Raw genomic sequence first — 10667 nt, 5'->3', positions numbered from 1 at the left:
CTGCAAGATTGTGCAATGCTTTAGAAACCCATTCAGATACCAGATTGTTACAATAAAAAAATCATCTTTTAGATACACATTCAGCCAAGATCATCCCCAAGAAACAATCTATAATATCAACACATTCCTGCATTCATTGTCCCCTTTTTTTTAAGTAGACAGAGGTGGAGTAATCCTTAAAGTGCAGGTAAGGAAGAGGGAGTTCCCCAAAGCAAAATGGCTTTGGCAGCTGCTGGGAGTCCCTTAGTCCCACCTTTTACTTACAGGATTAGTTCCTCTGGTTTGGTCTGACCCCAGGCACCAGGCATTTTCCACATCTCCTAACTTTTCAGTAGTCAGCTCCCAAAAAGTTCAACCTCTGCTTGCAGTTGTTTCGAGTGCTAGGCTTCCCCAAGAAGGCAGAGTGGGGACTCCTCTAAAGTCCCCTCTGGGGTGCCAAAATTTATGACTGAAAGTTCGGTTCCCATCCCCAAAGCCAATTAATGCCAATTTAATAATGAGGACAGGGTTTTGAGAAAAGTTAAAGCGAGATATCAAAGTTCTTTAAGACACAGCTAAAAGGGGTGTAAAAGGTGAGAACAGAAAAGCTGGCAGTTCTATTGACTTTTGGTCCCTTACAGAAGAAGCATACTAGGGACAATTTAGGCTAAAATTTAGCTAAAGTTGACTCAGGGAGAATGGAGGGAAGAGGGGGAGGAGCAGAGGGTTTGAGTGATAGGATCATGGGGGAAGGGGTAGGAGTGGGGGCAGGGACTAAGAAAGGCTTCACCCATGCAGGAGGAGATTCCGGCGTTTTACTGAAAAAGAAAGATTCTGGGCCCTTGAATGGACATCAGTCCAGTGATCAAGGGTCAGGGACAGAGGCATGGAATGGCCTTGTCCCATAATGGGAGTTAGTCAGACAGTGACGACACAGACAAAGACGAATAGTACACGTTTAACACGAGTCCAAAAACAAAGATTAGAACTGAGTAACTGGCAAAAAACCTGATGGGTTAGACCATAAAGACAGACAGTAAACTCAACCTGAGACAATGAGTAGCCGGCAAGACCTGACGGGTTGGCAGCAGAGTCACTGAATCCGAGTCAGTGGCAAAAACACACCTGAAAAAAACACACACTCCTCCGTCCCCCAATTCCCCTACTTGAGGGCCCTTCCATCCCCCAATATCCCGAGTCCTCCAAGGCGTCCCTTGGGGACGTGGCCTGTGGCTTCAGGACACGTCTGTCCACCACCGCCAGGGGGAGCTCATGCTCTCCGCTGGCAGCCACTCTGCCAACCCTTAAACTGAAACTAAACTGAGAGCTCTGAGCGATAGCAAGAAAAAGAAAAGAGGCACCTTACTTACCCCTAGAGGAGTCCATTGGGGTCTCCTTGTCTGGCGCTGCGGGGTTCCCGGCCAACGCACCAAATGTAAGGGACCGGCGAATGACGGAGGAAGAGACCACCAAGAGACCGACTCATGCAACAGCAAAAGGGGGTTTATTGAAGATCCAGTGCGCTGGCGCTCCGTGCTCACTCAAGAAGGGAGAGCGGCCAAGAGCCCCGAGCAGGGGTTAAGCATTGCTTAAGTACACTTTTTGGGGAGGGCAGGGGCTTTGCATACATCAGAGCAAATCATCATGAGGCCTGGGAAAATCAAACAACAACTCTCAAACATGATTAGCACATTCATTGGCGGGAACAGGTCGGGCGAGAGTGATAAGTCAGTCCTAAGGAGGGGGATACATTCAAACTGATTGGTTTGGGCCCTGAGGTGCCTACATGCTGAGCTGCACAGGGTCCAGGTTGTTAAGCAACTAAGTGGTCAGGGGGGGATTTCGACACATATCTAATGGGCAGTTCCGGGAATTGTCTTAACTGCCACAGGAATTTCAGGTTCTGAGTGCAGTTTAGAAACTTTACAATACCTGGTCCTTTACATTTTAACTTCAGTTTCTTTTATCCTTTCACCTTCAGTATTAAGATTCTGAGAAAACATCAAATGATTGTTAACAGTTGGGCTTCTACTCTGTTCACTTCCCTGAAATGACAACAAATGATGGATATTCTGTATTCTTCTCTTTCTTGGCCTGTAAGAGACATTTGACACTTTCCATCTTCTTCTTGAAAACTTTTTTCCTTCCACTCCATGTTGCTTAGCTCACCCATGGCTGCTTTTTCCTGGAGATCATTTATAAGCTTCTCCTTAGTCTCTCTGCCATGAAGTACTTGCCATTCTTCCCCTGGCCTATTTTTGTTCTCATCTTCAACTTCTATTCCCACATATATATTTGAAGTATTCAGGAAGAAATAGATTAATGATTATTTAATCTACTACAATCTTAAGAAAACTAAGGAAAGAAGCAAATATCATTTCCAAGAACTCATATCTAGTAAGAAACAGAAATATACTGGACTCAAATGGGATTTTCTAACTCCACATCTCATTTAAATTTCCCTACACAATCCTTCTGAAATGGCTTTGGAGCCTTCCATCTCTTCATGCATGTGTTACATCAGGAATAATTGAGTTGGGTCCTTTCATGTGTCACCTCTTTTTTTTTTATTTGATGATATAATTTTTTAATCATCAGAAGGTGTAAGATTTCTCCTGGATTCCATGATGACTCAAAGATAAAATTCTTAAAAGTGAGAGTAACTTAAAACAATGTAACTTGGCAGAGCCCTGTGAGAGATACAGTTGGATATAGTGTGTTTCAACTGGTCTGTGGTGCTGCTAGTCCTGGGCCTTGCATAAACAGTCCTTGTCCATCCAGTGTTCCACTCCACCCTGCTCTTCTGATTCCTGTCCAGTATAATGAGGCATCTCTACAAAGCCTATCTATTGTCTGTACAAAGGAGGAATGACCCACTCCCAGCCCAGGCACTTGGGTTATCTGATGTGGATGAACTATGGAGTCTCTGTTTCTGATTCCCACAGAGAAGTTGTAGGAGTAATGAGGCCAGTTCTAGTCAAGAGGGGTGGGGTGCCAAAGAAGCTCTTCTTGTTGAAGCTCTGAGTGCCTCTGTTGAAATCAGCATGCTACATAAACCTGGGCCCATCTGAATTGTAAACAGCAAGTTTTATAATTTGTGGATTAGGTGTGTATGTGTATTTAATTCTTTGTTACTAATACTGATTGTTGACATGCAATATTTAAAAGTCTGATTACTTTAGACCTCTAAATTTTCAATATATCTTCAAGAAAAACATAAATAGAGAACTTTCTGGACATGCCTAGAACAAAAAATCCTGAAAGGATTTATAGCAAAAATGTAGAAATTTGTTTGATTATTATGCATACTTATTTTCTTTATTTTACCTTTTATAGATTTTCAAATTCTAAAAATAAGAAATGCATTTGTAATAAGTCATGAATATGAAATGAATATGAAATTCATAATATGTCATGAATATGAAACTTTGGTCTATTTGCATTAGGACTAGTGACCTAGAGTCTGAATTCTTACTAAATGATTTTGTAGATTTGATAATTATTATTAAGATAAAAATTCTGACTCCTATTAAGATTTGTTTTGCTGATCTTATTTAGTCATTTTGCTAAGTTTTTGCAGTATTTGTTTTAAAAATAAAAAAAAAATTATAGGCAAATACTTTGGGTATTGCTCAATCAGAACACTTTATTCCCTCCAATTCTCAAGCTGTTAACCAAAGAATGAAATCATAATGAGATCATTAAAAAAGCAACTTGGCACTTAGGAAACCATTCCACACACTATTTAAGACTTATCTATGCCAATGAAATCACAACAACTAATAGTTTTAACATTGATGTTATTTTGCTGCATTAAAGTTCCTACTTAATTATAATGTATTAGCATTTGAGCATGATTTACAAACTCTACTGGTCCACATATATTGTCCTCATTTATCAGAATGGGAAAAATGCAGAACAAATATTAAATGATTTACCCAAGGACATACACTGTCATTTAAAACATCTGGAAATGGAATTCTAATCTTCTGACATCTCATTAAGTGCTATACTCATTAGAATATATTTCCCATCAAATATGTCATTATTATTAACTAGTTCTTATAGAATTAATTTATTTAAAATATGGCCTGTTGGTAGTGATCATAATTTGGCTTTTTTATTCATAATTTTAGTTGGAATTTTAAAAATCATAAAAATCTCTTTTGGGGGAGGTCTTGAAAATAGAAAGTCAGAGTATGGAGAAATATCATATAATACCAATAAAATAATTGTGAATGTTTGGAATAAAAATTCCAATATAAAGTTCTTTTATTTCACATTTTATTTCCATCTCAATTGATGACTCAAACTTTGTAGCACATGAGAAGTATCATGCAGAGAAGCTTTTCTTAAGCCTCAGACATTTGCTTCCGATTTGAGCTGTCAATGTTGCAATTCTCTTTCTTGCAACTTTTGTTCCACTTTGTTTTAGTGCTAGTGATACCATGAGGAAAGAAAAGTGGGGGTATTTTAATATTTCTAAAATTTGGGTAAAGTTTGAGAGACATGGAGGTCTTATTTTATATTTGGTTTTAGTTACTTTGTTCACTTTTAGTTTTAATAAAATGTGAAACAAGACAAACTCTCTGGGGTACAAGCCTGTTTATTTTATTGTGCTCTGTTTAGTTATTCAAGGAAAAAAAGTTACAGAAGTGTAATCGTTGCCATCTGTTGTATTTGAGTAAAATCTAGCCCAAAAGTCAAAAAAGTCATGGCAACAACTTATAAAAACAACTGCAATAATATCAACTCACTATGGTTACTGGTGAAACCTTATTTTTCTCCCAAATGAAGTAAGTTTCCTTAGAGGATTATTTTAACATTTGATTTATATCATTATTAAATTTGCCTCCAAAATCATCAAAATCTCTAATAACACTGTTATTTAACTCCCTGCCTGATAGGAGATTAGCAGATTTTTCTGTCATTCTGAGTCAAACCTCATCAAAACTCCATCTTTGGAGAGTTATTATTTTAAGAACTTTTTGAGATATGATTTTTAGGAGGAATGTGTATGTATATGTGTATACATTTTCCCATGGCATTAACTGACTACTGTTACTTGCAGATATAAACAACATGTATGCAGAGTAGGTCAAGGGTAGAGTTTTCATTGTGGCTTAAAACATTTGTTCCTGTAAAGGTACTGCTTGAGGCCATGTTTTTGTCATGTTTTCCTTTAGAAACTGTGTTGTAAAACATCAGGTGGTCTTCAAGATCAACATGTTTTGTACAAAATTGTGCTCCCTAGAGAGAACAGAGGTATAGTATGACCCCAACTGCCTTCTTTTGAAATCAGGAGGGCTAATATTTAAAGGCATTGATTGGAATTGCTTATGTATTTACTATTTTCTTTTTCTTTTCCAGCAAGGAACTCTGATTACCATTACTTAAAGAGGAAAGAACTTTCTATACTTACTTATTTAAAATCACAGATTTAACAGTTTCTGAATGTTTTTCAAAAGAAAACATAATCTTGGGATTGGGGTTGTAGTTCAGTGGTAGAGCACTTGCCTAGCATGCACAAGGCCCCCGATTTGCTCCCCAGCACAATAAACAAACAAACAAATAAACAAACACATAATAGAAAGAAAACGTAGCTACTATGAATATTCAAGAATATAGCTAACATATTTTGGAGATATTAGCATGAACTTAGTGTCGAGTGATTTGATTATTCTTCCTATACTTCTAGGAGTTAAATAACTGTGTAAATTGAAAAAAAAATAAATTATATACCAAATTTTCAATTACAGTATGAAATTAATATGAATACTTTTTACTACCTATGAAAAGCATCATGATTTATCCAAAGTAAGATTTTTTTTTTCAGAAAAAAAAATTTGATTATAAATTCTTATATGAGTAAAATGTGTATTAACAAGATTATGGTGTCAGAAGGATTTTTATATGGATGTGCACTTAGGTAGTGAAGAAAATTGTATAGAAGGAAAAGACTTCAATTCATTTAACAGATATTTTGTTCCCTTACCTATGAGGCAAGGTACTAGGCATTGTGTAGGGTTCATAAATGAGCTAGAAGAGCTTATACTCTAGATAAGATTGAGACAATAAATACATATGTGTATCATTGTATGCCTGGAAGTAATTATAAAAAAATCATATTTTTATTAATACACATTATTTATCTCACTGTATTTACCATCACTAAAATTTCTCAACTATTTCTTAGGGTCCATGGATGTTTCTCAGATGTGTTTAAGGTGAGGTGTTTTAGCTGGAGTAACCATATAACATTTTTTCTTTTTGATCTGAAACAGTCTAATTATACATCCTCAGGAAAGCTGGTAACTACAAAAAAAAAGAAAAAAAAAGGTGTGTGTGTGTGTACTCCTTATTGTCTCTCTTTGTTTTCAGAGACACCAGATTCATTTTCTGCACTGGGATGGCTTTATTCTTCCCCTCAAAATCCCAAGCAGCAAAGCCATTAATAATAAGAATGGGGTTTGCTCAGTCTGATAAACTTGCTGTTAACCACCTGCTGAATATGTATAGTCAATGATATGCCATGTCCCAGTGAAAGCTGCTCCATGAGATGCTTGAAGACCCTTTAACACTATAGGAGCCTATAGCTTTCAGGTTTTAGTGCTATGGTAATGTATCCTCACATATGGAAAATTCTTTCTTTTTAACCTTTATGGTGTGTATAGCAATAATATTCAGAATTTTAGTGAAGCAGTCATTTATTTTTGCTTGCTATTAGTTTCCTCTATCCCTGGCATTTAGATATAAATCCTCACATGTAGGGCAGGAAGACTATCAGAATCACCTGGACCCTCTAATAATGAGGGTGCTGTTATGGAGCTTATCTTCTGTCCCTAACCTTACATATCTTAAAGTCTTTCCAAGGTTTTATTGTCTTGCAAATATATTACTTGTTCCTACTTCACCTGTCCTGCCAGTTTATCTAAACTTTAATAAATCCCCAAGTGAGAACAATTTGTACAAAACTGGGATCTCTGCAACAGAAGAGTTCACAGATAAGGAGCTACAGGACTTCGGAGAAGAAAAGGTATAATTTTGTCTAAGGTTTCACAATAAAAGTAATATTTAACTTGATGTCTGGGAGGAATGAGAAGATTTGCTATACATGCATAGTCTTAAAAAATCAAGTAGCAAACAGGTACCAACAAAACCAGTTGTGTAACAAAAATTTTCCGTAAGGAATCAAGAGTTTATAAAATGTGTGGAAGCCCTGGAGGAGTGGGCTCTAAGGTGGCCCTCTGGGGAATATTCCAGAGTTAACCCACCAGAATTTTTTCATGTTTCCTTGTAGGTTGCTATGGGCACTACTTAATTTAAGAACCCCAAAGGGAGATAGTATGCAGAGAATTGTTGATCCCTGCCTACATTCAGGAACCCAGAGAGGGAACAATGGAAAAATGTACAGGGACATCTCAGGTCCCCACGACTTTGCTTCCCACCAGAGAACATTGTCCTACTTTTCCAAGACTATCTGTCCTGAAGTTCATCTAATTGTTGGCATTGCATTTGCATCCAGAACCCTAGCTGCAGTGTAGATAAGAAGTACTTATACCATTTTAATAGACAAGCAAATACACTTCAGAGCCTGCTTGACCCCCAGGCTGATTTTTAAATATTTATAAGGTCATAACTGTCACATTGTTTTAATCTATATTATTGTCCATATTTTGCCCAGGGTATATAATATGTAAATAAAAGTATAAAACAAGATTTGAATTTTATAAGACTTTAAAATTAGATTTTTGAAGAATGATTTGGTATCAATATATAGATATTTCTTCTTTTTTCTTATAAATAAAAGCACTGGACTTTATAATACCACTCTGGTATGGCATCTTAATGAGTTAAAGTAGAAAATTAAAATAAAATAATAAGTGGTACCATTTGTGAGCATATCTGTAAAAGTAAACCTACTAATATGTTCCTGTTCAAGAATATCATATTTATTAACAACTCATTGTCTCCATTATGACCCAATTTTCCAGTTTGAAACTGTTGAGAAATAAAGATACTCTGTACATAAAATATGATGACTCCACTATTTATTTTCTATCATCCAAACATCATTGGCAGTATGTTCAGTGGAATTAAAAGTCACAAATGGCAAATAATATCACTTTCAATTAGAACTAAATATATTCTTAGCAATGAACAGTTTATTTGTAAGAGAATAAATATTTTCAGTTTACACAATAAAAATTATTCTAATATTAGTTTTTTTTTACAAACTTGTACATACTTTGGGAGAAAGGTCTTCAAATTTTATATTGTTTCATCTTTATAATTAATTATTTAACAATGCATTTATTTTCACTGCAACCATACTAAAATGAATTTTTCCTCTTAGATATGAAAATATTCCCAAGTCTTATGAATATATATTGAAGAAAAATCAAAATGACTTGATTATTTTATAGAATCAAGATTAGATTTTATATGGGAAAGATAGCCTACCCTCATAAATTACAAATAAGGATGTTGAGGATATAGAATTTTTAAGAATGGAATTAACTGAAAGAAAGCATCTGTGATCATGTGGGTGCTTGATATTTTTTGAGCAAAAGACTCTGTACTGCCTACTAGAGCTACACAGATGACTAAATCACATTATTTTGAGGAATTTACAGTAGAGCTTTAATACCCTTTGGCTCCTAATGATGTTTGGCACAACTGTTGAAAATGATGCTTCTCTCCCGTAGGGACAGCTTCCATGAATTATGTAGGGAATACTTAATAAAAGGAAAATGGCTGGTTAATCAAGTAAAGATGTAAGATTATTTCAAGTCTACAGAAGAAAGTCTGGCTGTCAATTGTATGATCAGCCTAAAATGATGTCAATGGTAACAGCCTTTGCCTAGTCCTTTGTCCTGCTGAGTACAGGGTGGTAAACTGACCCAATGTCAAGGGACTTGACCCCTGAAAAATTTTACAACATGAAATGAACCCTGCAAGAGTAGAATCTATAGCCAAAGTCTGTACTTGACTTTGGAGAGTACTATTCTTCCCTTGTCCTGTGAAGTCAGAGACCTGCTTGTCACCTATTGTTAGATATTAGTTTGGCTCATATTATTAGCAAATGAGTCAGCTTGTTCAATTGGGTTTTGTTCCCAAATATTCCAAGTTAGAATATGAGTTGAGAGAGGGATGATACCCTTAAAAATAACCACTTCTTGGTAATATTGACCTTTTTGATACTAGAGTTAAAAGGAAAAACAGACCAATGTCAGTGATATCACTTCCTCCTGGAAGTAAGTTAATGAGTGAGACAAAAATTTCTGATCTAGGATTCCTTTATTTAGCTAATTTGTATTTCTTTACATTGATTATTCTGACAAAAATTGGCAGTGATCATTACAACAAAAAATAAAATAAACTTTATTATAAATATGTAAAAAATAGAATTCAAATGTTATGAGAAATACTTTGCAAAATAACATTAATGACCTAGTTCTAAAATCTCAGATGATATTATTGATAACATAATAGGGATCTAAATGGTTTTATTCATGGAGGAAGGAAAAGTATGAAAATTTTACCATGGATCTAAAGGAAAATTTATATATACTTTTTAGTCTTCATAATTGGAAAAATTTATATTCCATTTTTCATGAGTAAACACATCAATAGTTTTATATTTTTGAAGTCACCAGCCAAAGAAATATTTAGAAAAATATTGATTACAATGGAAAATTGATGATATATAAAACATAAGACACAAAGTAGATCACAGATGCATGCTCAAAAAGCAGGAATGCTACAGATTATGTAACCAGATCACAATGTAGAAAAGGAAAAACTTAATAATAATATACATTGACACCAAATATTTGAGCTATTGTGAAAAATGCTTTCTTTACATTATATTGTAAAAGTAATAAGTTAAAATTGAATAACATTTATAAAAAAATGCTGAAAGTACCTCAAATAAAAATTATGGGATTTAACTAAAGCCTTAGAGAAAAACTCATAAGTAGATTTTATAAAGTATGAAAATTAATAAGTATTGAAGTCAAAACTTACTTGAAAACTCAGAAAATGGGAGGGTAATTTTAATAAGCATTAAATCAGAAATCAGTGACCAAAAATTATGAAGAATGAGAAAGTATAATAAATTGCTATGGGCAACTATACATAAAATCTTTTTTTGTTTTTTTTTTTTTAGGATAAGATTGTTTATTTTGATATTAAATAAAATGTTCCCTATAATGTGGATATTGGTTGTACAAAACAGTACAAAGCTCATGATATATCATCTTTCATACATTTGACTCAGTTGGGTTATGAACTCCCATTTTTACCCCAAATACAAATTGCAGAATCACATCGGTTACACACTCACAGTTTTACATAATGGCATATTAGTGACTGTTGTATTCTGCTACTTTTCCTATCCCCTACTATCCCCGCTCCCCTCCCCTCCCATCTTCCCTCTCTACCTCATCTGCTGTTGTTCAATTCTCTCCCTTGTTTCCCCCCCCTTTCCCCTCACAACCTCTTATATGTAATTTTGTGTAACATTGAGGGTCTCCTTCCATTTCCATACAATTTCTCTTCTCTCTCCCTTTCCCTCCCACCACTCATCTATGTTTAATGTTAATCTTTTCCTCATGCTCTTCCTCCCTGCTCTGTTCTTAGTTGCTCTCCTTATATCAAAGAAGACATTTGGCATTTGTTTTTTA

Source organism: Marmota marmota, unplaced genomic scaffold, assembly GCF_001458135.2.
Source record: "Marmota marmota marmota unplaced genomic scaffold, marMar, whole genome shotgun sequence".
Lineage (NCBI taxonomy): Eukaryota > Metazoa > Chordata > Mammalia > Rodentia > Sciuridae > Marmota > Marmota marmota.
Note: the sequence above shows the minus strand (reverse complement) of the source record.